Raw genomic sequence first — 25,225 nt, 5'->3', positions numbered from 1 at the left:
CAGCACTGCATTATTCACTGAAATGTTCCTTGTTTACAAACAACTGTATCTCCCGGCAAATGACAAGTGACGGACAGCCCGTATGCTGCATGCTACATTTGCAGCTCGTATCAACTCTGACCATATTTGGAAATGACGTCATTCACTCTTACGCTGCCTTTAGTTGGATTCGTATTTTACTGACGGGCGCAACCACACCACCTCAATGCCTTCGGCAAAATATTTCCCTAAGTTCAGGTGTGCCATTTGCGCATGCGCGAAAGTAGTTTGATTGACAGATTTCACCTCTGACCTCGATCAGCTGTTTTTGCGACAGTCATAACACTGACAGAAGTATCCAGTTGCGAAAATCGAATTATTTGCCTCATTTTAGCGACGTGCTTGGACTAGTTTGCAATAGTAATATTAGTATTCAATTCACTGAATATTTAGAGAAGCAAATTTGTCCCACTGGCATCGTCAGAGCACCTCGGACTACACGAAAGCATGACGAGATTTGTCCCATTCACCACTGCATCACACAGATCTGTTGTTCATGCACTGTCATGACTGTACATTCATGATCATTGCAATACAGTGCAGTGTATGTCGTGTATGTGTATACCGTTCTCCTGGCTGAGTATGTTGGGTGTGTTGTTTGTACCTCGACTCTGCAAGGTGAGTTTCTTTTTATAACTCATTAATTTTTTTAATGCACAAGTAAAACTAAATGACACAACATTAATTTTAACTGGCAGTGAGGATTCGCTATAGTATAGACGAATCCAACGAGCCAAGTCATGGTCAGGATTTGGTCGTGCCATTAGGCCAAGTAAAATAAAAAACATGTTTCACGTCCGGTTTTCAAAAAAAGGAGGAAGAGGGTCTTTTTATTTTCTATTTTTTATCGCAAAATTGATGTACATACCCATACTTGAGCTTTTTTAGCGTACAAACAATAATGCCTGGAAAAAGGAGGAGAGTTACACCCCTCAAATGATCACAAAACCTTCCTAACGTGTTTCTTGTATCTTAACAAGGCTATAGAAAGCATCCTAAATTCCTAGACATATATTTTGAAAAGTTATAACCGAATTTCAAAAATTAAAAATATATTTGAAGAAACCTCAAAAAGGAAGCGGGAGGGACGTGAAACATGTTTATTTTTTTTTTTTTTTTTATTAGGGTCCCTGCATGCACCAAACAGGTGTTGTGAGTGCCCAATTGGGTGGATTAACCCGCTTAAAATTTGATGTGAGATTCTTTTGTGTTGTAAACTGTCATCATTCTTTTGTCTCGTGTAACACGGGTGGTAGAATGCAGTTTAAAATATCCTTCAAGGGCGCATCAGTTCACATTTTGGGGGAGACAGTTTGGTCCCAGTCGCGGCTATGGCCGCCATTAAGGTGCAGGAATGCGTGAAATTTGATTCCTCTATAGGAAAATATGATTTTGACTTCATCTTCAGTCTCAATCCCAACCCACAGCAAGTGAGCAAACATAAAGTCTTGATTTTTGCAGAGTATGTAGGCCTACTATATGTTTACAAAGCAATCGTGTAAAAACAGAATTTTGAAAAATATTCAGGGCTTTCCCCTTAGCAAATGTTACAATGGCTTTAATTACAATGTCATACTGTATTGTCTTTCCAGAAACTGGCACACGAAAGGTCCATTCAGCAAGGCATATCTTCCAAAAATCTGAACTATAAACACACGCTGAAGCAAAGCACCTGCAACCGAACAGCACAGCTTTCCTTATTGAGGAGGATGTAAGTAATTTCATTTACAAAGTTGTAGCCAAGGGGGTGCAGCACACCACACAAAATGCCCTATGTGTTCCTATATTTAATTCTCAGGCACGACAGGTATATATGAAATGAAAGTGCCCCTCTGACAAAAAATAAAAGAGAAAATCAGAAGGGCAAAAGAAAAGAAAAGGACAAGGAACCCTTTTCTACCAAATTAACCTGATCATGACCGAAAATAGTGTAAAATACTGAAATTTTTTATGTACTACGTCCCAATAAAGCCTTTTTTAGAAGCTCAAAGACATACAACCTCTCTATGTATAATTGTATGATGCAACTTTTTTTGCAATGCAGAGTTTTTTTTGTGTACCACCTAAGTTTTATTTTGCCCTCCTTACTAAAAAAGATGGCTATGCCCATGAAACTATTCACGACTAATAGACTTAGTAAATTACAGATTAGTGCTTTAAATCTGTCTCCGCTCTCACAGTTCATAAAAAAAATTAAAATTGCAAAATGATTGCAAGTGACTACTTTTGACTTTATGACCTTTGACCTCACACCTATTGAAATAGCATATCATGACTCTGCTACAATAATTTATCATTTTGGAAGGAAAATCTAAAAATTTAAAAAGATAGTACATTAAGGCTTTAACGGAGTACTACACCCCTAGTTGGCCAATTTTGTGCTTATTTTTGCATTTTTCGCAAAAATTATAGCACATTGGTGACAAGTAAGATATGTATAGGGGCAAGGACTCCCAACTACTGTACTGAAAATTCAGCAACTCAAAGCAAGTAGTTATTGATTTTTGATCAAATATTGGTTTTCCCTCAGTTTTGACTGTAACTCCACAACTATTGTCTGTGCTGAAATAAAATTTCCAGTGCAGTAGTTGTAGTCCTTCCCCCTATAATATACATATCTTGTCCCCAATGCGCTATAATTTTTGAGAAAAATGCAAAAATAGGCACAAAATTGGGCACGGGTGTAGTACCCCTTAAGGCACACAAACAGCCTAGATACCATAATCCTGATAATAATGTGTAATAATTAATCATTGGCTATTATTTTATTTTATTCCAATTTCCAGGTGCAGCAGTACTACTGAGGATACTGGTTTCGTGAAAGACAAAGAGGATGATGGTTTGGAAGTCAACAGCTGGCATCTGTTATCTGTCGCATCACTCGCTAGCCGTACTATAGGGCTTTTTAAACACACTATATCCGAGAACTGCTAAAACCCACTAACCGCTCCACCCAAAAGGGGGAATTAGCAGTCTGGGTTTAGCAGTTCTCTGGATATAGCCAGGTTGTACGATATAGCATGGTATTGGACCACCACAGTCAAAAGGCCGTAGTAGGGCTATCACTCGCATGCATTGAAAACTTTCCCAACATTATGTCAACAATTAAATTTTTTTTAGAAAATCTTTTCTGGAGGGTGAACATTTGATGAGAACTTAAATACTTGCATAGTAATTTATGTGGTGCATAAACTAACTAGTAAATGTTTGCTCCAATTCTTAAAATAATAAGGACCTCAACAAATGACTCTGACATCATGTGATGTAATCGTAATGCATAGTTCCTTACAGGCTGTAAAAGTTGCATGGAATTATTGGAAATGTTCTAGGCACTTTTCTTTGGTTTGCCTCAAATTCAGCAGTGACGTCAATGTCTTTTCATGGCTGCGCCACACGAACCACCTTTTTTGCTACACAATTAACTATACGCTTTACGATTCAATCGGCGCCCACTAAAATATGCACCTCGTCACTACTGAACTTGAGGGGAACCAATGTATAGCCAAGGTTCCCTAGTCCAAAAATACGGATCGCTAGTCCGAAAAAATAGGAAATGGTTCACAAGTCCAAAAATAAATAAGGTTTACAAGACCTTAGCAATGGAAAATCTGCAGCCATTAGGACTAGCGACCATTTTTTTCTTGGACTAGTGACATTTATGACTAGCGCACCTTAGGATTAGCGGATGCAGGATAGAGTAATTGTAGACCAAATTGTTTAGTAGCTGCTACTGGTTTACCTTCATCCCCGTAAATATGATGAGTATCCAGTCCACTAATCAAGGGTTTAGGACCAGAAGGCCTAACTGCAATAGCTGCCCCATAGACATTTTGATAATTTATCTAAAATATGACACTTGGCAGCTATTGCAGATAAGGCCTCGTTAATGTCTGTTATTTATTAAATAAATAAAAGAAGACCCTACATGTAAACCCTTAACATAAAACTAAAATAAAAGAAGGTCCTACATGTAAACCCTTGACTTATAAATGCTTTTAAAGGAGTGTAAGTGTTCATAGTTTATTATTGGCAGACACTGTTTCTTTCATGAAAGCTGTGACTGTGCATCAATGCATTCACACCCAAAGCCTTCAGGAAAGACTAGCCGATGTCAGTCAATGCTACAATGTAGTCTTTTGTGAAGGCACCATATTAACACACAAGCTGGACTCGAATTTCAGTCAGGGCCATTGCCTGCAGTTTTCAGTTTTGGCCTTTGTGCCCTGATCTTTGTTAACTTCAAGGTGTTCTTCATTCCTCTTGACAAGTGGTGCCAAATGGCCTTGACAAAGGGTCCCCCCAAATGAAGGTCTGAACAAAAGCCTTCTCAAAAGACTAGTGGCTGCCAATAGACTGTAAATAAATGGTCTTTTTGCACTCATTATCTCATACTTCATTACTAAATGTATTTTTACACCTATTTCTCTGGTACATAATTATTAGAAAGACAAGAGTTCATGAAATAAACAAAAATGCATGGTGAATATGTAGCTTTGATCATTGTTTTAATTTATTTTGAGATCTGTAAGGAAGTGAAAAAATAAAAGCACTATTTTTTCATTAAAAAGTATGAAGGAAGTCCAACAAACCAAAACAGTTGAACACACCTACTTAATAGATAATAAATGATGGGGATTTTTTTACTACATGTATCCTCTATTGTGTGATGGAAGATATCCAATAAAAAGTCTGCACAAAAAGTAACACAGCTGAAATATGCCTATAAGTTCAGAACTAGTAATCGTTTCCACAATATTTCTACATAGAAAGAAGGATGATTTATTTACGCTCATTTTGATACCCCATTTGTGAAATGTCGTTCAATACTGATAACACAGTACATAGTGCTTTTAAAGAAAAACCACAAATTTAAAAGTTGCCATTTACAGCAATCAATGGTTTCAATCAATGACTTCATATCAATACAAATAACCGCAACTTTCAATTGGTATTTTTCTTTAAAAACACTGCTGTGTTGTTATTATTGAACGAGATTGGACTAATGGGGTATCAAAATGCGCGTAAATAAATCATCCTTCTTTCTATGTTGAAATATTGTGAACACAATTATTAGTTCAAACGCTACAGGCATGTTTATAACAGCTACGTTACTTTTTGTGCAGTCTTTATTTTTATAATACAATTCAGCATATTCCTCTAAGTGATTGTGATCTGGGACAAATCCAAAATTGGATCTAATCTATTAGAAATATTCAATCTAGAATTCAATCTTATTTGATTTTTTTTTTTTTTTTCATTTGGATGGATTTTTAAAAATCTAATTTGAATACATCTAATTTGATTTTAATCTAAGGGTTAAAAATCAATCTAAGCAATTTTAATCCCATATATTAAAATTGAATTAGATTGAATTCTAATCTATTGGATTGAATATTTCTAATAGATCTTAATAAATGTTCACACATTCTGTTACACCTAATTTATGAGTCCCGACTTTCAACACAAGTATTGTTCTTCAATTAGTGAGATTGAAGTGCGTTTCTGAATCCGGTCATTATTTCAGTCCTTTTTAATATTTCATTTGTTCCATGACTTCCATCTGCCTCCGCTGCAAATTGTGACATGAAATGGCTCACAGTGGCATTGGTTAATGGTGTCTGGCAGTTGGTTGTTACTTGTACAGTGCAGCTCTGACCTTTTAGTAGGCCTGAAAAAGAAAAAGAGGATTTTAGAAAATTTGTCAGGGTAAAGCTGGGACAGTGGCACAATCCCCGCATGGGGCTGTTACAGCGGCTTGGTTTGAAATCCTTGCCCACCCACTTCCCCAAATGAGCACATGCATCTGTATTCCCCAGCCCCCCCTTGGCGGTGGTGGCAGATTTACCCCAGCTAGCTGTTCCCTTGATTGCAATGAAAGTGTAGTTTTGCCACTGGTGCCCCCAATCCCCCTCCACCATCGGTTGCACACCACGGGTTCATTTATGTGCCATATTAGGGGCTGTGCAATAATTATCGGGGTAATAAAATGTCCGAACGACCCACCAAAAATAGCTTGCCCCCTCTCAGCCTGCAAAATAATCGCTTTCCTCCTCTTTTGGCCTGCCAAAATCTTTGCCCCAACACATGCCAAATTTTTGGGATCCCAATTTGCAAACCTTAAAAGGTTTGTTGCGAGCACAGCGAGCATGAAAATTTGCATATTTCAGCGTTTCCATACTGTTTTCCTAAGCCTTTTTAGAGCATTTTATTTAAAAGGCACCCCATGAATGTGTGCCAAATATTGCTTGCCCCCCTCGGATCGCTTGCTTGCCCCCCAATTTTACCCTCCTTCCAGGGCTCATAATTATTGCACAGCTGAGCCCCTTATAGGTATAAGGGGCTATCATTTTCTTCAGAAGGGGGTCATGAATATACTGGGGGTCATAGAATTTAAGACCAAAAATAGGGGGTTATAATTTTGTAGCAATCAAAATAGGGGGTTATAGAATTATTAAGGACTGGCGACTGGTGTAACTTTTCTTACACTTTTTTTGAACAAAATGTGCACACAATCTTTATACAATGCAAGATTTTTGCGCTCTCCGTGCGCCTTCTTTACGCTTATGGTCAAAAATTTTAACGCGTTTAGTGTACTCCGCTCTAAAATTTTGACAGAAGGGGTCCTAAAATTTTTGACCCACGATAGGGGGTCGTAAAATTTTAGCCCATGATCCGCAATGGAGGGGGTCATAAAAATTGACTTCAGTCACCGACATATTCATGACCCCCTGCCAAGAAAATTACATCCCCTGAAAGGTGAATTCAGTCAAATTTTGCCATCAAACACTGCATCATTTTATATCAAATTAAACTCCTTGATTATAAAGAAAGCCAAAACTGAAAATCGTTTTGTCATAGCACTTTCCGTAGCAAAATTACATCTTGTCACAGATTGACTTTCATGATATAATCAAAAACATTCAGCCAACATTAGAAGCTTCAATTGGCAAAACAAATCAGGATCTAGGCTCATGGTGGAATTTCCGGCTCATGACAGAGCAGCTTTTCTACGGTGCGGGAACTGCTATCAAAATCCCTCTAAAATTCCATGTGCGATTCTCTCATTACAAAAATAAATCATATATTTGGGTCAAGTGAAGTATTGACAACATATTCATATAGGTTTCCTTGACCGATCTTTTCTTTACGAGGAAAATTTACAAAATATTGTTGTATTTTAGCCTAGTCGTAAGAGATTCCCATTGAGTTTACATGTACGAACCTGGAGTGTTATTCCCACCTAGACCATGCCAAAAACATGCCCACATTTCAACTCGATTATCTACCAAACTGGTCATAGATCTCCAACAATTTTTTGATATGACATAAATGAAAGTGTTACTGACCTAATGTATCCATTTTCAGTCGAGATCTATGACTGGAATTCCTGTAATTCGTTGCCAAATATTGGTATTTTCCTCATTTTGCACCACACAAACCAATGGAAAAAGTTACTTCCGGGTTGCCGAGAAGGCAGGGAAAGTAGGCGGGGCTTGTGAGAACAACTTCTAGAATCGTTTGAGTCGGGACGGTAGAAACACCGAGTGCATTAAAAGTAACGAACCCAATGTGGTGGTGTGGGGCGCAACCATGCTGCCTAGGTCATTCGGGGTCAGAGGTCAATGGTTCAACCCAGCGTCGAACTTACTGCGCATGCTCAAATTATACTGCCATCGCACGTTGGAAGTGAGTAATTATTATCGAGGGTGGGGTGACCGGCAAAGTTTACGATGTGCGATAGGCCCCTACTTCGCGACTCCGGTAGGCACATACCCGTCACTTCTAAAGTTGAGTGACCCCCCCCCCCCGGGGTTCATGTACTAATCGGACATGTCAGAAGAAAAACACTACGCCGTGCATTGGCAATGTTTGCACACCAGCACTGCAATGAATAGCAATGCACAGTGTGAGGGAGTGGCACTGCATGATCCCCGGCCAGGACGCCGATCGATGGTTGCATTCTAGTTCACCACGTAAACTTATGGCTCAAAATTCGGACTGCTCGCCAAAAGATAGTATCAGTTTGTGAATGAGGACATCGTATAAGTTCCTTGTACTAGTTGCATTCATGCATTTGAATCATCATGGACATGGCCATCATCATGATGATCATGGTGGTATGGGCTGATCATGATTCAGTACTTCTGCAAAGTTAACTGACATGAATGTTCGGTAAGTAAGTAGCTGAGATCCCCTGACATGCCTGCCCTGAGTGACTGAGTAGCTCCGAGTCCCAGTCCCAATTATCACTCTCAGAAGTCAGAACTAAACAATCTTATGAATAATATAAATATACCCATACCTGGTGGGATTCCCTCATTTGACTAAAACATGACAGTGGCTTTATAGCATGGGTACGCAACTACCATGCTACGGACGCACATGCGTTTGCAACTGTTTTATGGGTACATATATGCGTATGTGTTTATGGATACGCAGTGTACGCATTATTGTGTGCAAGTGTTATGGAGTACGCACACACGTGTGTGCTTATTGGTATATAATGGGTATGCACACACGCAATTGTTTATGGCCGCACTACGCACACGACGCATACAGCTCAAATGAGAAGTCACTGCATGCAGCCCATAAATCGTGGCTCTTGAGCCACACACAGTACATAGTGGTGTGTTGGAGACTGATTCTGAACTTAAGACTTACGTGAAGTATTTCTCTAGCGTAGCATGTTAGACTTGCCTTAACTTTGCTTTGCTTGTGGGCAAGCACAGCGCTTGAGTAGCACTAGCAAACACTTGGCACCATAAAGTGGAACAAACAACTGTGTGCGTAGCCACAAACACTAACGCAAAAACGTGTGCTTACCCATGAACAGGTACGCGACCGCGTGCATACCCATATTCACTTGTGCGCATATATCCGTATTCACTTGAGTGTAGGCCTATGTAGGCTACCCATAAACGCTTGCAAACAAATTCTATAGAAAAATTATCAAATTCGTATACATCGTGGAACATATACTCTTTGCGCTGTGCGTAGTAAGTAGTTGTACGCAGATAGCCTCGCTAATATGGACGCGTGAGAGTAGCGTTATGCGTATGACGTGCGTGTAGTTAGTATGATTAGTCGCGGAGTAACAAGCGTAGTTGAATGTTCCACGATGTACATGAATTTAATATTTTTATATTAGTACCGTACAATTTCGCCACTTTTGAAGCCAATGTTTGAATCTATTCCTGAACATAATTGACTGATTTATTGCTCACAAAGCCGCAATTCAGTACAACCAATGTCAACCATCCATGAATATTATCATTTTTCATAGTATGAACCAATCAGAGCAAGCGTTAGTAAATTAATAGCCGTGCCTAAATATTGTATAATTGCACTGGCACGCACTCCGCGTAGTACGTGCAGTGCTTTCGGATGCGTTCATTTTTCTTGCGGGTGGAGGCATTTAAATTTGTTTGTATTTTCCAACATTTTAGTGACAATTTTGTTATAAAAATTAGTTTTTAATTAATTTTTTAGTCGTGTATGAAATAAATGCGTATCACTTATTGCTCGAGAAATTGTACAAAATAATGCACTTGTACTGAGATGTTGATGCGTCTTATGCACTCCGCCTTCAGGGCTCGTGCATTAGACACATGAACATCTCAGTACGTACCTGCATTATTTTGTACAATTTCTCTCCCAACAAATGATACCGGTACACGTTTATTTTAACCTATAATTAGTTGTATGCTGCAGCAGCATACAAATTAAAAATAGTTGGTATTTTATTAAGAATGCTGATTTTTTAAAATACTACCTAGGACTAAAAGTTTGTTCGGCTTATAATTGATGAAAAAACTCATAACATCATGGCTTGAGATAGAATGGTGTGCACGCAGTTGGGTACAGCACTTACCTTAGTTCTATGTTGTGTATTGTGTGACTGGTGCACCCTAATGTGAATTTACGCAAGCGTGAGTTGGGATTTCTTTAGGCCCATGCCATGGCATAGGCCTAACATAGGTGCTGACTCTGGCCTACTCAACAACTAAATTGGGCTAGGACTAAAAAGGTGTTGTTTTTTATATGATTTTTAGCTTGACATGAAGTCATGTTTCTTGTACTTTTGCCAACATCTAGGTCAGTGTGAACTATTGCAGCAACTTTAGCCACATGCCACAGTTGTGAGGAGAATGTGACTTTACATAGATCTACAGAGTGAACAAATAGCATAAAGACCTGGTATGTACAACTATAATTTGTAATTTTTATTTGATTTAAGGGCATGCATTTGTTAATACTGTGATTTCATCTAATAAATAAATGGAAGATGCAACAACATGTTTATTTTACAAAACAGCATTTGTACATCACCTAGTTCATTTTGCCAGATTTTATGTGATGATCAGGACGCCGCAAAATACTGCAACATACAAACAAACAGCAGTACCGTAATAGAAATGTTGTTGTGTGCTCTCCATGTGACAATACTGTTTAGCTTAAAAATATTCTTGTAGGCTTTAATACTGTTGCAATGGGCTATTCCAGTTGAAATCCATACAACCCCAACCCCCATGGAATACATGCCCTTAAAGCCATGTGTGATTTTTCCACAGTGATGACCTCAATTTCTTTTTGCATGATTGTTATGCCTAATAGCGTACTGAAATACCACGTGAAAGAGTAGTAAGACTAAGCATGAAGTGCTTTAATTACAGTAAAATTTAAGTTTTTATAATAAAACCTGATCTCTGGTTTTATTGTGATGGCTGATACATCTCATGCATACATATCATTGAATCAGTGACATATAAACTGTGTGTATCTATCGCTATTTGTCTTAAATGTCTCTTTATACAACCAAGCTGCATGAAGCTCAATGACGATCGGCGAGCCAAAAGCGCATTGACGATAATTAGGGACCGTTCACAACACTTGTAAGAGGGGAGCCTGATGCAAAAAAATTCCGTCACAAAATTTTTTTGGGGCCCCTTGACCTTTACAGACCTCAAAAATTTCAGGGCCCCCCCCCCCTTTTTTTGACATGAAAATTATGGGTCAACCCTATAGAAAAGCGTATAACTCAATTTTCCCAGGAAAATTTGTGGTCATTTTTTCAGGGCCCCCCTTAGGAGGGTCAAATATTTTCAGGGCCCCCCTTTCCCTTTTTGCATCAGGCCCCCCCCCCCCCTAACAAGTGTTTGTGAACGGTACCTTGAAGGCACTGGAATGAAATGGCAATTTTCTTTGTTTTACCGCATTTGTTGGCTCGAAGTTAAAAGGGGACATAATGTGATTAGTGAAAACTATGGAAACAAAGAACCTATGATTGAAATTGTGCATTTATTCAGGGGTGTGAGAGTTCAGATTAAAATCTGAATTAAATTATAGGAGGTTTCCAAATTTCAGAATTTTGAGGCTCTTTTATTTGTGGTTGCACTCACACCCCTGATTATTGCTTTAATCTTCCACACAAGGAGTGTGAATTCGGTGTGAATTTCAAATAGGGTTACCTGAAATGAATTGGTGACCTGTGTATGGATTTCAAATGGAATAGCCCAATATTACAAGTATCACAGTATTGTCTTGAATTATTTCATTTTACAGAATATGAACTTGCACATCTGGAAGAAACTGGTCTACAGCAACAAACAAATACCAGAGACGGATGGCCCGTAAAAATTGTGCCCCCCAGCATCATCTACTTGAAAGTAGCTCCTGGCAATTGGATTTCGTACCAGAGTGGAAGTCACCTGTGACATAGTTGCCCAAGATCAAGTCAACCCACCACGCTAAGTTTGATCTACAATTGGAAATCAGTATAAAGATTATGGTTCTCTTTCCTAAACATTAAACTTTGTTTGTTTTGAATGGGAACGAGCACTGCTAAAAAAGACTTGTAACAAGTCGAGTCATTCGAGTTGAGTTGGATTCGACTCGACATTTTAGGACTCCAGACACGACTCGAGTCTGAAAATAATGACTTGAACTCAAGCTTTAGGACTTGAGTCTCGAATCCAAATGACTTGCCTCGAGACTTCAATGATTTCACTTGAGACTCTGGTGACTCAGACTTGACTCTAAGACCATTTGACCCGACTCAGGGGTGGATTCAGGAATTTTCAAAAGAGGGAGAGCCATGTCAAGTGCCGATCTGTAAAAATACATAAAGTCAGGCGCCGCTCTGCAAAAATTATAGGGGCAGTGGGCACGCACCGGGTGCCCCCCTCTAAATCCGCCCCTGACCCAAGTTGTATTCAGTGGCTCTAATTCAGCTCCATTTCATAATGTAACATTATTTCCACATCTATAAATGCATGGTTTTAATGGTTTAATTCTGATGAGCTATGTACACTTATTAGGGCACAGCACTGGTAGTGCTGTGATGCATGTATGTGACACAATCTGGTCCATGGGGCCAAAGGCGGCAAACATGAAATTGAGATAAAGGCAAACATACATGTATGGAGTAAAAGACAATAAAACACAAAAGAAAATGTACATCACAATACCTCATAACTTTAGAACCAAGTATGCTAGACCTTTGTGTTTTTGGTATATGATAGCATAATGTTACTACAAGGTAATAATTATAGTAACTCAATTTTCAAAAATGCCTCCTTTGGCCCTCATGGAGTATAGATAAAGTTAAAATTGTGTTCTGTTTTCAAATTAAAAGAAAAAGAAAAATGTAACGTTAATTGAATTTTAAAAAAATTGAAAAAGTGATTTAGGTTATGAATGAGGTTAGTGACTTTGCATCAGTTATTTTTCAGGTATTGTGAAATATCTAAACAATCTTAAATTTACACACCCAGGTTTTTGAATTTACACACCCAAACTTCAAATCCTGCCTAAGACCCTGTTTCACAATACCCTCAATACAACTGATGCACAGTCATTAACCTCTAATCAATGCTTTTCTTTTCAAGATTTAAGAAGTACTACACCCTCTGGTAAATTTGACTATTTTTGCATTTTTCTCAAAAATAATTACACACTGGTAATAAAAGTTATGTACATTATTGGGGCAAGGAATCCAATTACTACACTAAAATTTCAGTGACTCAAGATAAGCGGTTCAGTATATATGATAGGAAACAAGGTACATCCTAGCGGTACCTTATTTCTTATCATAAATAACAAACTGCTTGTCTTGGGTCACTGAAATTCCAGTGTAGTAATTGGATTCCTTGCCCCTATAATATACATAACTTTTGTTACCACTGTGTTATTAGTTTTTGAGAAAAATGCAAAAATAGACACAAATTTATTGAGGGGTGTAGTACCCCCTTAAGAACAAATATTTTAAAAATATTGTTTACAAATTAACATTCCATACTTAAAACTTTAAAAAAATTGACAAAGATGATAGAAATTACTGATACATTGGGCATATACAAATGGGGAAGATTGTTCTTATTTTTAAATTCAACTACTAGCCCCTCCCAGGTTATAAGCCCACCCCCATTTTTGCCCGGGGGGCCACTTCAGTATGATAGTGTACACATGTGTGACCAAATCTTCTTAAAAACACCCCCTAAACGAGTTTTACCATACCAAGAAATTTAAGCCTAAATTAGGTAAGTTAATATAAAAAAGACCCCCTAATGCAGGCATGGGATTTTCCAGTGGAAACACTGGAACCAGACTTTGTGATGTCAAAATTTCCGCAATTTTATTAATTTTCAACCCTTTTTCAGGTGTTTTTGGCAAATTTTATGTGCTTTTCCAGACTTTTTCATTAATGCGTAGTCCCATGCCTGCTAATGGGTTATTTGGCTAGTACCAAAAATTTGTAAAGGTACCCTTATTCTTGAAAATCAGTGTTTTTTAGACCCTAAATGCGGCATTCGCGTAACTTGCCTTGGCTAAAAAAACACCCCTTTTCCTTGTTTTTTTTTCACACATGCGTACAGACCATTTATTTGAGTGCCCCCCCTGCATTTTTGGAATTTTTTAAAGTGAAATTGACCATCTAGGGGTGGGCTTATACCCAGTGGTTACGGTATTATTACTTTCTTCTTTTTCTATTTAATTTAGTCCCTCTGAATACATTGCCTTTCATGTGCACAACCTAATGTAGGCCTGGTTGCATAGATCTATCTGTGAGTTTATTCATATCAATATTAATTATTATTATCATGACTGTAGTAGCCTAGTATAAGGCTTATGGTTTCACATCATTTTGGTACGTGTCAAGCTATTTAGTAAAGAGAGACCACTTTGGGCCGGTTTCTCGAAACATGGCACATGGTCAGGCTTCCTAAGCCACCAGGCTTAGCCTAATTTAATAGTCCTATACCAGTGCTTACAATTTCACATTGTACATCACCTAGAAAAATAAATCAATAAAATGGATCCACATTATTAGGGCTAGCCTGCTGGCTAGGAAGCCTGACCACTAGCTTCGAGAAACTGGTCCTTTTGTGGCTACATAGGGTCCCGTGCAACAGTTTATGACAAAGGTGCCAGCCGGGTTAGAATTAATCGTTACAGTCTCCTCTAACTGTTTAACCTGTGAAAAGTGAACTGAGACTTTTTTTCCAATTTTTCCCCAAAAATGTCAAATATTAATTGAAATGAGCCATAATTAAAGAAAGTTGAATGCAACCTTAATTTTTGCCCTGAAAAATAGAGGTAATGTGAATATCGAATATTATATCTGTGAACAAACAGATTCCATCATACCATATTATTGAGGCAAAATTTGGGTTAAAACATGCTTACTTCATGATTTTTATAATTTTTACAAAAAATTCCCATTTTTATGCTTTTTTTTTGGGGGGGAGAAAAATTTATTTGTTTGACAAGAAATGTATATCAAGAAGTGTATGTATTGAGGTGGATATTTGAATTGAAAAAGTTCAGTGACATTTTTGTGACCCTCAGTTTTTGACCCATGACCTCCAAAAAACCAGAGGCCATTTCAGCATGGTACATATTTATTTGGATTTTTTAAACACTTTTACATAGGCTTATAATAGCGGAGATGCCACAATAACATGTCCTATGATTTAAGATTTAGAGAGGCCAGTGATTTTGAGGTTTTGTGCTTCTAAATGGTGTTAAAATTTATCTACACATTCCGATCATATCATTTTACCCGGTTGTTATTTCTGAAAAGTGACATGTGTGTTGAAATGCAGTTTTTGTGAGTACAATTTTTACCAAAAATGTGAATATTAAAATAGCTATAACTTTGAAACTACATTAAGTATGAACTTCATAATTCATATTTGCTGTGGAGAATTATACATGTCATATGTACAGGGTTGTAGCTAGGATAGTTTTTGTTGTGGGCAACATTTAATGAAAATCTTGCATATTTGGCATTTTTTTGCCAAAATGGGCCAAATTCTTGACTAATCCAATAAAATTGTGCAATTTGGGCCTCTGAGTGGTGGGCTCCAGTGCTAAAGTTGCAGCTGACTGGTGGGCTCCAAAACTGAGTGGTGGGCTCTGCCACAGTGCCACCCACTACCGCCCACTGTAGCTACATCCCTACATATATTCAATATTTGTTTTAAACGAAAAAATTGCATCTCTATCTTGATGAAATAGTTGGAGGATATACATTATTTTGGTGATTTTGTACAATTTTGACCGAAAAAAGTTAACAATGGTAAATAATGGAAAAAACAAAATTAAAGATATTTGGAATAAAGAGTATACCCCGGGGGGGCCACTCAAATATAATGATGTAAGCATGCGTGACCAAAAAACGCGTGAAAAGGGGTGTTTTTTCGGTTGGGCACGTTACGCGCGTGACGCGTTAAGGGGCAAAAACGGTGATTTTCATGAAAAGGGGTTGTTTTAAAATCGTTTGTAACGCATTTAGGGTACCATTTTAATCCGCTTTTCAAATCTGCTGAAACTCCGATTCCGAAAAAAGTTTATTCCAGTGTCGTATAAATGTTTTTAAGCACTATGTTATGCAAATATATTTCATGACGTGTTACATGTGATTTAACTATGCCTCGTACTTCTATGGATAGCATTGATCAATCAATCAATATATTTTATTAACATTCACCAAACAAACTGGTATAGTTAATATTTACAAATACAAATATTTACAATTGAAATTGCAATATTAAAGTTACAAGTACAAATATTTACAATTATAGAAGAAATATAAATTAGTCTTAATAATAATAGACAATATTAATAGTGGCGCTCAAGTCCATGTTACATTGAGCCTATATAATGAAAATATGACAGGGGGTCGCTGCTCTAAGCCCAAAATACCGTTTAGATTAAAAAACGTGCATATTAATTAATGACGTCATGATTATGATGATGGGTATATAGTTCAGTGGACAAAACGGGAAGACGAAAATCCGGTATGAAAATATCATGTATTTCAAAAAGATTTTTAGGACCTTTATAGATTCCTCACATTATTTACTACTCCTGCTGGTAGATTTGCGAGTTTCCCCTTCTCTGGATTACTTTAGGAAATTATATATGCAGTAGAAAGCATGAAAAGGGCCGCTGATATCAGGACACAATAATCAACTTTAGGTGCCGAATTCGGAACCAAATACGATGTGAATACTGCTTTAACGTTGCGTCTGCATAAACTATGATGATAAATTACGCTGAATATTGATATATTCTCACAAAACTACTTTACGAGAATCCAATCAGATTCAACAAGCTACGAATCTGAATTATTTATATTTTAAAGGATGGTATACCGGAGGGGGGTAGGCCTATACGGGAGGGCTCAGTTTTAGTGTTCAATGACAAGTTACTAACTTAGTAGGGCCTTAGTAGGCCTACAAATTTGTTCAATTTGTCAAAATGCATCAAAACTTGTAACGCGGGTCAAATTTAGACAATAATTTGCTTAGGGGGTCAAAATTAGACAAAAACTTGTTTAGGGGGTCAAAATTAGACAAAAACCTGTTTAGGGGGTCAAATTTTTTGGGAAAGCGCGCTAAAACTTGTTTAGGGGGTCATTTTGCTCACAGAGGAAAACTTGTTTAGGGGGTGTTCGACAAAAATTTGGTCACGCATGCATACACTCTCATATTTGAGTGGCCCCCCCGGGGAGTATACCTGTATTGATATGAATGTGTACATCAAAAAACAAAAAAGTCAATCATTGCAACTTTCTAAAACCAAATGTTTTTGACCTATGACCTCTTGATAATCAAAGGTCAGCATAAAATGCTTGTTTTGGGCTGTAAATTGCCGATGCAATTTTTGGGTACAAATTTGAAATTTTGGTTTAAATGGGCATTTGTTTTGTTGCTATAGGCCTACAATTTATACAAAAGCTTTAACTACAATTGATGTTCTTGATGTTAAATGGTACCACAATTTCAGGATATTTGCAGAAGTCACAGGTTGTTCAGCTACCATAGCAACTATGTTTCCCACCATTTTTCAGTTGATTTTGATGGCAAAACTGCCAAAAACTATTTTATGTTGACATTTGATTTTCAAGAGGGCATAGGTCAAAAACTTTGGTTTCAGGAAGTTGCCATGATTGACTTTTTTGATGTACACATTCATACCAGTGTATTGGTATACTTTTTATTTCAAATATCTTTAAAAAAAATTAAATTTCATTTTTTACCATGTAGTCTGTAGATAAAATTAACTTTCTTTGTTCAAAATTGAGCAAAATCATCAAAATAATGCATTTCTCCCAAAATATTGCATCAAGATATCATATAAAGATGCATTTTTTTGTTAACAAATATTGAAAATAACAAATTCACAAACTGCATTTTTCTACCCAAATATCTCAGCTCATTTGAAAATGCCAGCTGGGTTAAACAGAAAGATGAGTCTCTAAGGCAACGAAAAAAGAAAACCCTGTTCTACTGGCCCGACTGACCAAGATTTTGAACAAATTTGGGAAAACTTTTTCCATGTACAAATGAATCCTGACCCAAATTTCGGAAATTTCAGAAACAAAGTTTGTTTTTGTATTTTCTCAAATTGCAAATTATTTAAACTTGAGAGTTTGGTGCTTTTTTTGGGTCATTTAAAAAAAAAAAAAAAATCTGACCGACCCTACTTGAAAGGTCTGTTCGCCAGGGTTTCTTTTTTTCGTCGCCTAATGGTTAATTCTAACCTAGCTGGCACCTTTGTCTAATAATAATGCACAAAAATCTTAACTAGAGCAGATAGACCGAAGTGGCCTCTCTACTAATTATCATGGTTGTTTTGTACAATTAGTTGTTGTTTGTATTGTTGTTAGGTTGAGTTTTTGAAGTGTCAACTGTGCGGTGGGTCATAGTTTTTTTGACCTGAATTTGGCTCGGACTCAAATATAAATGGACTGGGCTCGCTCAGTCTTGAATGAAGTGGAATCGGATAGAAAAAATTGGCTAATAATTATGTACCAATAATTAAAATTAAACCTGTAAGTCAATGTGGTTGTGAAATGTTTCCAATTATGAAAATATAAATGTTTGTAATTTACAATAAATGTGCATTTGAATGTAAATTTTATTTTTGTTGAAAAGTCCAAGTTTGGAAAATGTGCATTCAGGACAAAGTCTATCACTAAATATGTTATGATTCTTCTCAACTTTCAGACCAAACTTGAGACTTGTCTCAACCTCAAGATGACTCGAAACTCAGGTTTAGTGACTCAACTACAAGTCTGTTGCAAAACAAACAGCAAAAACAGCTATTTACAAAATGTTGGAGGGCAAATCCTAGTGTATAAATAAAAAAAATTTAACTTCATATTAAGACTTGCTCTTACTTAATGGTGGTGTAAGGTGTTCCTCAAGGCAATGTCATTGGTCCTGTTCATTCCATTTCAGTGGCGTACCGTGGCCGCCCCAACCCCGGGGGGCTGAAGAAGAAACAATTTTGCCGCCCCCTTCTTTAACAGCCCGAAAAGGTTGACCCAATTTTTTTCACGGTCGTTTGAAAAGCAACCTTTTTCCATATGTACGGCAAGATTAGTGATCAATGATGATGCTTTGGATGTTCCAAACTCTACAGAAGTTTGGAAGTAATGTTGATGATTTGACCATTGGTGAGAACAGGGCCCACACTACAGGCTCTATCAAAACGATTGGTACCCGTCAATTTGGATGTTTATTGAAAAGCCTGCCTTTTCCAAATGCAACATTGGAAACTCTTGAAATCTCCAGAATGTATAGTTCATGACTTTTTATGGCAGTTAATCTACAAATTATTTGGATCTGTTTTTTTACCCGACATTTCAATTTTTTTAATTCAATTTTCGGTCTGTTAAGAATAATTAATTCGAATCTGGTTTTATCATTATTAAATTTTTTCTAGTGTACAATATTAAATAAAATATGTTATACTTAATATTGTCATAATATTGATATTTGTAAAAATGATGAAAAGCTACAATGTGAACAATAAATAATATTAATAAAACAAAGCACGTGTTACAGATCTTTATTGTCTCATGGCTAGTAGAACTCAATACATGTACTAGTCTCCAAAATTAGACATGTTGATGTTAGAGGTTAATCACTAGATATGGTTTTGTTGTAGGACTTTCAAATCAATGCACGAGCCGCTTTAATGTTTTGTAGAACAATGCGGGGGACAATCACTGTTATGCGGGCACCTCACTGAAAAATGGGTGATGGTGATGTGTGGCCGACATTTTCAATTAATGTTCACCCAATGACCGACCCTCTTTTTGTTTGCTGTTATCCAAATATTTTTTTACTATTGTTAGATAAGCTCTCACCAAATTATCCTTTTGAGTCAACCAGAGTTGTGCAAATTTCCCTCACTGAATTTTCCCCAAATTTTACTCAATTTATTGAGGCTCCTGTTTAACCCAAAACTTGCTAGGTTTCGCTGAATGAATCCATTTGGGGGGGCTTTCCCTACACTCTGCTGTTTCAAGCAGAACATTATATAATATACCAAACTTATTCTCGGCAAAACTTATCCCCATTCCAGTTTTCTTCTACCCGAGCTCTATACATCGCTCCAATTTGAATTAGAAATAACATACAAATGGTTAGGGCTATGCTATTATGAGCCCTGGGGAGGATAAAATGGAGGGGGATTTGTTTAACAAAAAAAAAAAAAAGGGGGGGCAAAATTTATTTGCAGGTTGAAATGAGGGGAAAACTTTTGGCACACATTTATGGGGCACGACACCTATCAAACAGTACGGAAACTTTCAAATTTGAAATAGGCCTATGTTTTGCTCGGCCCCCATATTTTGAGATTTAGATTATCAGTTTTTCATCCACACCGGGAGAGCCTCGGAGGGGACATGAGTGGTAGGCTTAGATTATTTTTTATAAATTGTTCAAATACAATGCAATGGCCCTGAGCAAATCGCACTATTTTGGGCGGAATTTGCCCAATTTTAGAAAAAATCCCAAAATGTGTCAGTGACCAGAGGCAATGACCCGCACGGGTTAAAACAAATTACGGCCCCATGAAACTCCCTATCTCGGGTTTGAAAATTGTTATGACACCCCTCCCGCGCACAAATGATTCCACAAAGTTCAGGTGTTTAATTCCCGTTTAATTATTAGGCCCCTATATGCCTAGCTAGGCCTATTAGACCTAGATTCCACAAAGTTCAGGTGTTTAATTATATTCCTAGGCTTATGTAATTAAACACCTGAACTATAATAGGCCTACTGGTCTGTTTTGTTCCCTTAGTCCGAAGCCTAAAGTCCATTTGGAAAGCGCGCGAAAGTTTTGTAGGCCTATTGATTGTAAATCAACTAGTTTTTCAAACAAAATTTAGGCCTATGCCAATTATAGGCCTAGTCCCAATCCCAAATAGGCTATAGGCCTATCATCATGAATGTTATGACCTAGTAGCGCTTCTTCCCACCCCCATATTTTTATGACCCCCTATATAGGCCTAGGCCTATTCATGGCCCATCATACCCCCCTCCACCATCCAGTTAGGCCTAATACTTCTACAGGGAGTAGGCCTACGGATTTGGAGGTATCGCATAGAATCCAAGATTCTGAGCATGGAGTTGTTAATGATGTGTTTTTATTTACTTTGAAAAGTGTATTTGCATTTCTGTATTTTAATTTTGTATAGGGGCCTAGGCCTACCGCCTAAATAGTTGTAGGCGTACTGTACAGGCCTATTCTATATAAATTGCATGTTGATAATTGTTGTGTAAATGTATCGCAGGGCCCCCGTTAGACCAGCTATTTTGTTGAATTGTGCTACCCTGGATTATGAATAAAATAAATAATAAATAAATAAGATAGAATTCAAGAACTCCCCTAAAAAGTAATGTAATATGATTTATAATAGGCCTAATTATGATCTAGGGGCCCTACTACATGACTATCACAGCCGAAACTGATGAAGGATCCGCAATAACCTCCAACCCGATCCAGTCCCCTAATGTTTGTGATTTATTCCGTATTCATTACGTGATAAAGATTTTAGGGGAGTAGGTCGAGATTGAGGTTCCTGCGAACGTCGTCTGCTGCCTGGGTAATCGATATCGACACAATTTACACTCTCAGTAACAGACTCAACGTATCGCTTACATAGCAACATTGACCGGACCTGTGAGTGAACTTTGACGCCATGAGGTTATTACAAAAGCTAAATTTTCTAGAAAACGGCCCATAGGTACTGGAATATATATGGCTAAAATTTAGATTGTATTTTTTTCTTCCTATGGTATTAATTTAGAGTCATTTCAGAATGTAATGAAATGGGGAAGATCAAATGAATGTCTATGTTTCTCTTTGTTTTTATATTTCTAACGATGGTGCTCAAAAAACCCTACACCACGTTAATTTGCGTATTTGGGCAATCATATTTCCCTGAATCTGCGATAGTAGTATTCAGTTAGTCAACAGGCCATAATCCTCCTTCCCCCCCCTGGTGATAATATAATTATTCACAATTGTACCAAAAACATGAAAAATCAGCCTCTTTTGGACATAGCCAGCAATTTATGCTATAAAGACGGGATACCAGGTTGAAATTACGGGGTAAATATTATAAGGTTATCCGACGGAAATTTATGGGAAAATAGCCCATTAAGGTTACGTTCACCATGCTTTCATGCTGTTAAGGTTTATAGTCATTACCATTGTAATCTAACCTAATCCTAATCACCAAACCATAAGCCTAATCCTTAACCTTAATCCCTAACCCCTAAGTGGCGGCACCAGGAATTGTTTTTTTTTTTTTTTTCGGGGGGGCATGGGGGGGCAAACTGGGGGACACCGCCACTGCCCTAACCTATAATCGCTGTCTTAAAATATAAATGACTCGGCATTCAGTAGAATTTAATTGCATTCAACAGAGGGCACTATTGCGATACGAGGGTCATTCAAAAAGTTGTACCTCCATCATCGTATCTTTGTTGTCAGGATATTGAAATTAGGCTACTAGTACTAATGATTATAGTATACTTAAATCTTTGCTACAAATTAAAAGTTATTTGATGAAAATGTGATTTCTGGCTGTTTATTAGATCTGTTGGTTAAAGCGAATACAGATTTGGTACGTCTGAAACGGAGCCAGAAGTTTATAGTAAGCATCATATTGTAGCGTGGATAATCTCCATAAAAAATGGTTTTAAGATACGCTACTCAAGATTAATATTTTGTTCCTATTTGCGCTGAGCTCCCTGACATGCTTTTGGGACGTCAAAACAAAATAAAACACGTTTTATATGAGAAGAAATAAGGATGTAATTACAAATTACCCATAAACATGGTCTAGTCGAAATCTGGCACATTTCACTAACATTTGTGTGTCTGTTGACATAATTCATGTAGTGAGAAGTTTCCAGTGGTATAAAAATTTAAACTTTTTTGAGAAAAGTGGGGGGATGAGGCTGTGGATCACGAAATGCCCTCATGTTTACCCCTTAGGGAGCGGTCATTATTTACGCCAGGGGGATTGGAGGATTTCCATATTTTTTCTCGACACTTTTTTACGTTCATCAAAAAAAAAAAAATCAGGTTCCCCCACACTGAAATCAGGTTAAAATATTATTGATGTTCCCTCCCCCTACTAAAAACGACACCATGCAGTTATTGTTAACTACATGTATGCACACAACACAACTAGTTAGTATCATATATCAAAAAGTATAAAAGCTATGATTTTAGTACTTTCTCTCTGTTTCAATTACTTATTCTTTTCCAAATATCTGAATCTTCAACCCGGTACAAGCTTTAATAACGGGGGAACATACATTTTATTAAAAAGAAATCCTACCATCTATCCAAACTCGCCGTGTTATTCCAATGCACATTTTACTTCACCGGGCAGCCATTTTTTGATCGTATTTTGAAGATTGGCGTCATAAAACCGTCATAGGTACAAATTTAGTACTTTCTGTCAATCAATTATGGCTTATTCTCTACATGTCAATCTTTAAATAATTGGCATAGTCCTTATAATAACGGTACTCCGCCTTGATGAGTAAATGACAGCAAACAGCTGCAAACCAGTGAAAAATATTCCAAAACTCGGTCAGTGGGGCTCCGTTCGTATGTGTCAATAGAGTCATTATCGATTGGATTAGTCGTCCGTAGCGGAGTCGCTCATTGGATCAATATTATCAGGTGGTAATAAATTTGCATTGGACAATAGATTACTATATAATGGTTTTATTGGTTTAGTACTGCATATATCGGTTTAACCTTCAATAAGCGGGTTTATGGCTGGAAAGGTCACGGTGAATTCCCCGTGGACGTAAGTGCACTACGAGTCCTCACTTCTTGGCCACTTTGTTTTTGATTTGTTTTTACCGAATGGCGAATGCTTTCGGTTGACACTTGTACTGGTTCTCACATTATCCAGTTCTCATATTATCCAGATTTTTACAGCCCTAAAATCATAGATTTTACTACAAGTACAACAAGTCACTGTACATTAAAGCCATATTATAACATTTCTTTAAAAATAGATTAGTATTAATTTTCAATAAAATATTAGCATTTACTGTCAGATATGTCCCCTTGAATTTTGAGCCGAACAAGTGAGGTAAAGCAAAGAAAATCAGAATTTACAACTAGCCCCAATGCATGTCACGCCGGCGGTTGTAATATGGTACGACCCTCTAGGGTGTGCATAAGAATGGGTGTGATATGATCATATTTGCGAGTGTTTGTCAAAACGCGTGCAGCAGAGTTCTGTACAAGTTGAAGTTTTCTAAGCTGTTGTTCAGCAATTCCGTTTAGTGGAACATTTCCGTTGTCTAAGCGGGAGGTAATAAAGGCGTGAAGTAGTGTTTCGGCAGTATCCTTTGACAGAAGTTTCCTAATACTACGTAGGTTCCGGATTTGAAAATAAGCAGATTGACACACTTTTTTAATATGATTATCCATTGATACTAGATACTAGTATTGTTTCTCCAATACCCCGGTTCCCAAGAATGTGCAATGATATTAGATACTAGTATTGTTTTTCCAATACCCGGGTGCCCAAGAATATGCAATATTTGATACTAGTGTTGTTTTCCAATACCCGGGTGCCTAAGAATGTATAATATTAGATACAAGTGTTGTTTTTCAAATTTTTCCGCTTTCTCCGATACTGTGCGACATCTACATGGAAGATCTTGAACATAGAGCTATTGAGACAGCGCCCACCTCCTCTGTGGTGGTTTCGCTATGTAGATGACACCCATTGTAAACTTAAGAAGTGTCACTCTCAAGAATTCACTGACCATCTCAATTCGCTGGATAAGGACATTCAATTTACCACCGAAGCAGAGGAGAACAACTCGCTGGCTTTTCTAGACACGCTCACCGTCACGCGTCATCCAACCAGATAGATCAATCAAAGTTACCATTTATCATAAAAGTGCACACACGGATCAATATCTTAATTTCGCCCTGAATCGAGCTTGCTGAATCACCCCATTGATCACAAACTTGGAGTCATCCGAACTTTGTACCATAGGGCCGATACTGTAGTCACAAACCACCAGGATCGCGAGGAAGAATGTACAATATTAGATATTAGTGTTGTTTTTCCAATACCCGGGTACCAAAGAATGTACAATATTAGATATTGGTGTTGTTTTTCAAATACCCGGGTACCAAAGAATGTACAATATTAGATATTGGTGTTGTTTTTCCAATACCCGGGTACCAAAAAATGTACAAAATTAGATATTACTGTCTGTTCAATTAGCTTAGATTCTAAAATAATTAAGATAAAAGAAAAAATAAAAAATTGTGGTCAAAGTCATCAAAGAAAAGTGTTAGCACAGCCTTAGACCTAACGTGATTTATACTT

The 25,225-nt window shown here is 37.4% G+C and overlaps 2 long non-coding RNA genes across 2 annotated transcripts; both read left to right on the top strand.

Annotated features, from left to right (window-relative positions):
- Positions 1-500: 500 nt before the first annotated feature.
- LOC140164783 (uncharacterized) lies at positions 501-3,050 on the top strand. The gene is made up of 3 exons (XR_011860576.1): positions 501-657; positions 1,632-1,750; positions 2,826-3,050. It is a non-coding gene; the product is annotated as an uncharacterized lncRNA (long non-coding RNA).
- A 4,809-nt stretch (positions 3,051-7,859) lies between these two features.
- On the top strand, positions 7,860-12,688 carry LOC140164782 (uncharacterized). The gene is made up of 3 exons (XR_011860575.1): positions 7,860-8,211; positions 10,135-10,236; positions 11,602-12,688. It is a non-coding gene; the product is annotated as an uncharacterized lncRNA (long non-coding RNA).
- The last annotated feature ends 12,537 nt before the right edge of the window (positions 12,689-25,225 follow it).

This window comes from Amphiura filiformis, chromosome 11 (assembly GCF_039555335.1).
Source record: "Amphiura filiformis chromosome 11, Afil_fr2py, whole genome shotgun sequence".
In the NCBI taxonomy this organism is placed as follows: Eukaryota; Metazoa; Echinodermata; class Ophiuroidea; order Amphilepidida; family Amphiuridae; genus Amphiura; species Amphiura filiformis.
The sequence above is the reverse complement of the archived record's forward strand: the minus strand, read 5'-3'. Positions and strand labels throughout refer to the sequence as shown.